The sequence below is a fragment of the Cervus elaphus genome, chromosome 32 (assembly GCF_910594005.1).
Source record: "Cervus elaphus chromosome 32, mCerEla1.1, whole genome shotgun sequence".
Classification (NCBI taxonomy): Eukaryota; Metazoa; Chordata; class Mammalia; order Artiodactyla; family Cervidae; genus Cervus; species Cervus elaphus.
In genome coordinates this window covers 43475466-43481465 of record NC_057846.1, presented here as the reverse complement: position 1 = coordinate 43481465, position 6000 = coordinate 43475466, and positions in this window count along the sequence as shown.

The window sequence follows — 6000 nt, the reverse complement described above, 5'->3', positions numbered from 1 at the left end:
CCTACAAGGATCAAGCATCCCATTGAAAGGATATCCAGTAATCTCTTTTGTTCACTCCAAAAAACTTAAGTTTTTCCTTGCACAGGTTGTTGTAAAGATTTACAGGGTTATCTACTTAAATCATATGAGAGTCTGATTCACAGTAAATAAGTGATAAACATTAGCTATTACTGTTATTATTGCCTTCATATCTATAGTGTATTACTTTGAAAACCTTGGTGGTTGTTTTTCTGCTGTGAAAGGGAGATTCGATTTTTTTTTTGAAAGGGCAAAGTTATTTGAAGTCAAGTCTGTTAAATATTAATTAAAGAATAGCAATTTTGTTTCTGAAGAAACTGAAGTTTTTTATTTTTTTGACAAGATGAGTGTACTTTCAGGTCTAGTTGACTAGATACATTAAAAAATCAGGTCTCAGAGGATTCTGTGAGATGGCAGAGCAGGAAGCATGGAATCTGCCTCTCCACCCAGACAGCAATTGCAACAGCAGAAATGCTCAAGGGAGTTCTCTGGGGTGAAATGAAAGGACACTAAACAGTAATTTAAAGTTCCATGAAGAAATATAGATCTCAATAAAGGCGAACACATGGGCAATTATAAAAGCTAGTATCATTGTAACAATGGTTTGTAACTGTACTTTTTGTTTTCTACATGATTTAAGAGGCTAAACATTTTTAAGAATAAAAAATCACATCAATTACAAGTGTAAAGCTAATACTACTGTAACTTTAGTTTGTAAGTCTAAATCTAGACTAACACATTTAAATGAATTTTTAATTTATGTTTTCGGGCATACAGAGCATAAAGGTGCAATCTTATGATATCAACCACTGAAAGAGGTGGTGACAGAATTGTAAAAAAGCAGTGGGCTTTTTTTTTTTGTTATGGCTTTGCTGCAGGTTGTGGGGATCTTAGTTTCCCAACCAGGGATGGAACTAGGGCCCCCAGCATTGGAAACACAAAGTCCTAACCACTGGACTACCACGGAAGTTCCAAGGAACAGTTTTATACAAAACTTATTGAAGTTAAACTGATATATATTCAAACTAAAGTGTTAAAACTTTTATCATGTTATCCTCATGATAACCACAAAGAAAATGGCTAGAGTACACACAGAAGAAAATGAAAAAGGAATTTAAACACTTCACAACAAAAAATCAACAAAAAAGAAAAGAAGACAGGAATGTAGGAAATGAGGGAAAAAATGGCTATAGGGCATATAGAAAACAAAGAACACAATAACCAAAGTCTGTCCCTTCTTATCTGTAATTAACTTAAATGTAAATGAATTAAACATTCTAATCAAAAGACAGAGATTAGCAGAATGGGTAAAAACACATGATCCAACTATATGCTATCTACAAGAGACTCAGTTGAGATGCAAAACACAAGAGGATGAAAAGGAAAAGATGGGAAAAGACATTCCATGTAAATAGTGACCAAGAGAGAGCAGGGGTGACTATGCTAACATCAGACAAAACAGACTTTAAATCAAAAAAGTTTACAAGACAAAGGACGTTATATATTAGTAAAAGAGGATATAACAATTATAAGCAATAAGATATGACAATTATAAACATTTACTACCCTAATGAAGGGCTTCCCAGGTGGAGCGAGTGGTAAGGAACCCACCCACCAATGCAGGAGACATAAGAGACATAGGTTTGAACCCTGGTTTGTAAAGATTCCATGGAGAAGGGAATGGCAACCCACTCTAGTATTCTGGGCTTCCCTGCTGGCTCAGCTGGTAAAGAATCTGCCAGCAATGCGGGAGACCTGGGTTCAATCCCTGGGTTGGGAAGATGTCCTGGAGAAGGGAATGGCGACCCACTCCAGTGTTCTGGCCTGGAGAATTCCATGGACTGTATAGTCCGTGGGGTTGCAAGGAGTTGAACACGACTGAGCAACTTTCACTACACTTCACTTCCGGTATTCATGCCCGGAGAATCCCAAGGACAGAGGAGCCTGGCGGGCTATAGTCCATAGGATTACAGAGTCAGACACGACTGAAGCGATTTAGCACGCATGCACACTCGTGTCTTTACCTGTTTGTCTATTTTTCTCTTCAACTCTGTCAGTTTTAGCTTCATACATTTTGATGGTGTGCCATTAGGGTGGTGTGTGCGTGCTAAGTAGCAAGCTCCGCGGTAAAGACACCAATGCGCTGTGCTGCTTAGTCGCTAAGTTGGTTCCATCTCTTTGCGACCCCGTGGACTGCAGCCCAGACAGGCTCCGGGCTACAGGGACAGGGTCCTCTGTCCATGGGGATTCTCCAAAAGAATACTGGAGTGGGTTGCCATGTCTTCCTTCAGGGGATCTTCCTAGCCCAGGGATTGAACCCAGGTCTCCCGCACTGCAGGCGGATTCTTTACCGGCTGAGCCAGCAGGGAAGTCCATGAATACTGGAGTGGATAGCCTATCCCTTCTCCAGGGGAACTTCCCGACCCTGGAATTGAATCGGGGTCTCCTGCATTGTAGAAGTATTCTTTACCAGCTAAGCTACCAGGGAAGCCCCAAAACACCAATATACATTCACAATAATGGACAGAACAAACAGAAAATAAGAAAATGTAGGACTTATAGAAAACCAACTAGATCTTCAGACGCATACAGAAGACTCCACCCAACAATAGGATATGCCTTCTCAGGTGCACAGGGGCATTTTCTAGAACAGACCATATATTAGGCCACAAATTAATAAGTGTCAATGAATTTAAAAAGATAAATAACAAAGTACCTCCTCTGGCCACAACAGGATAAATTTGGAAATCAATAGCAAAAGTAAAATTAAAAAGTTTACAAAATTATGGAAGTTAAATAATACACCTTTAAACAACCAATAGCTCAGAGAAGAAATCACAAGGAAAATTAAAAAAATACTTAGACACAAATGAAAAGAACCAAAACTTATGTACCAAAAATTATGGTACATAAAGTAGTGCTAAGGGGGGCAATTTATAGCTATAAATGCTTACACTAAAAAACAGGGAAGAGAATCAACAAAGTAACTTTATAACTTAAGGAACTAGAAAAAGGAGAACTAAACCCCAAGTCAGCAGAAAGAAGGAAATGATTAGGACTAGAGCAGAGAAAAATGAGATAGAGAATAGAAAAATGATAGAGAAAATCAATGAAACAAAAAATCAGTTCTTCAAAAAGATAAAAAAATTGGCAAATCTGCACCTTGAGGGACTAAGAAAAAAAGAGAGAGGACTCAAATTACTAAAACCAGAAATGAAAGTGGGGACATTACTACAGATTCTACAGAAATAAAAAGAATTTTAAGAGTTCTATGAATAATTGTGTGCCTAATATTAGATGATCTAGATGAAATGAACAAACTCCTAGAAACACAAACCACAAGACTAAATCACAAAGAATCAGAAAATATGAATAGATTTTATACTGACTAAGGGGATTGAATCAAGCATCTCCCAACCAAATAAAGCCATGGGCTTGATGGTTTCACTGTGAATTCTACCAAACAGACAAAGAACTAATGCCAATCCTTCTCAAACTTTTCCAAAAAACTGAAGAGGAGAGAACACTTCTTAACTCATTCTATGAGGCTAGCATAACCCTATACCAAAGCCAGACAAAGACACTACAAGAAAACTATAGCACAGAGATCTATACTCAATATCCTGGGATAAACCATAATGGAAAAGAATATAAAAAAGAATGTATATATGTGAACAACTGAATCACATTGCTGTATAGTGGAAATTAACACATTGTAAATGAACTATAATAATAAAAGAAAAGGAAAAAGGAAATAACAGACCAATATCCCTTATGAACATTGACGCAAAAATTCTCAAAAAAATACTAGCAAACTGAACTCAACAGCATATTAAAAGGATTAAACACCACAACTAAGTGAGATTTATCCTTAGAATGCAAGGATGGCTCCACATATGAAAACTATCAGTGCGATAACTTTACAATTATTACAATAGCAAGTGAAGAAAAAAAACCAAAAAATCTTATCAATTGATGCAGAAAAAGCATTTGGCAAAAATCAACACTCTTTCATAGTAAAACCACTCAACAAAACGAGAAGGAAACTAGCCTCATATAATAAAAGTCATATGTAAAAACCCACACCAAACACCACGTTCAACAGTGAAAGACTGAAAGCTTTTCATCTAAGATCAGAATGCCCAGCTTCACTTCTTCAACATAGTACTGGAAGTTCTAGCCAGAGCCTTTAGGCAAGGAAAGTAAAAGGTAACCAAATTGGAAAGGACTAAGTAAAATTAGGCTTCCCTGGTGGCTCAGTCGGTAAAGAATCTGCCTGCAAAGAAGCAGACCCAGGTTCAATCCCTGGGTCAGGAAGATCCCCTGGAGAAGGGAATGGCAAGCCCAGTATTCTTGCCTGGGAAATCCCACGGACAGAGGAGCCTGGTGGGCTACCGTCCATGGAGTTTTAAGAGTTGGATATGACTTAGCGACTAAACCACCACCGCCAGCACCAAATAAAATTATGTTTGAAGATCATATGACCTCATATGTAGAAAACCCTAGAGACTCCACAAAAAAGTTGTTAGAACTAATACATGAATTCAGCAAAGTAGCAAGATAGCAATCCAACTGCATTTCTATACATGAACAATCTGAAAAGGCAATTACAAAAACAATTCCATTTACAATAGTTCAAAAAGACTAAAATATCTAGGAATTAACTGAGAAGGTAAAAGACTTGTACAATGAAAATGGCAAGACATGGCTGAAAGAAAGAAAAGACAAAAATCAATGAAAACACACTGATGTTCATGGAACAGAAGACATAATATTGCTGAAATGTCAATACTAACCAGAGATCTACAGATTCAAAGCAATCTCTCTAAAAATCTGGTTTTTTTTTTTTTTGTAGAAAGAGAAAAAACCCATCCTAAAATCTCTCCTTTTAAGATTCATATGGAATCTCAAAGAGCCCAAATAACCAAAGCAATCTTGAAAAAGAGGAACAAAATTTAAAAGATCGTGCCTAAAAGATACTATCCACAGAGTAAAAAGGCAACCCACAGAATGAGAGAAAGCATTGGTAAATCATATATCTGATAAGGGATTAACACCCAGAACATATACTGAACTCCTAAAACTCAGTATCAAAGAAAACCCAATTAAAAAAAATCACTAAGCACCTGACATTTCTCCAAAGAAGATATAGGAAGAGCCAATAAGCACATAGACGATACTGAGTGACTAGGGAAATGCAAATCAAAATTACAGTGATATAACCTCATATTCATTAGGATGGTTACTGTTTAAAAAAAAGAAAACAAGCATAGGCAAGGATGAGAGAAACTGGAGACCTTGCAAAATGGTGCAGCTGCTGTGGAAGAGTGTGGTAGCTCCTCAAAAAATTAAAAATAGAATTACATTATGACCCAGGAGTTCTACTTCTGGGTGTACAGCCCCCAAAATTAAAAGCAGAATTTTGATATTTGCACATCCATGCTCTCGGCAGCATTACTCACAACAGCTGAAATGTGGAAACAACCCAAGGGTCCACTGACAGATGCATGGTCTACACACACAAGGGAATATTATTCAGTCTTAAAAAGGAATTTCCAAAACGTGCCACAAACTGGATGAACCTTGGGGAAATTATGCTAAGGGAAATAAGCCAAGACAAAAAAGGGAAACTTGTCACAAAAAGACAAACTATTTGCTTCCACTTAATGAGGTATTTAGCCAGACATCCTGGAATGTGAAGTCAAGTGGGCCTTAGAAAGCATCAGTACGAACAAAGCTAGTGGAGGTGATGGAATTCCAGTTGAGCTATTTCAAATCCTGAAAGATGATGCTGTCAAAGTGCTGCACTCAATATGCCAGAAAATTTGGAAAACTCAGCAGTGGCCACAGGACTGGAAAAGGTCAGTTTTCATTCCAATCCCTAAGAAAGGCAATCCCAAAGAATGCTCAAACTACCGCACAATTGCACTCATCTCACACGCTAGTAAAGTAATGCTCAAAATTCTCCAAGCCAGGCTTCAG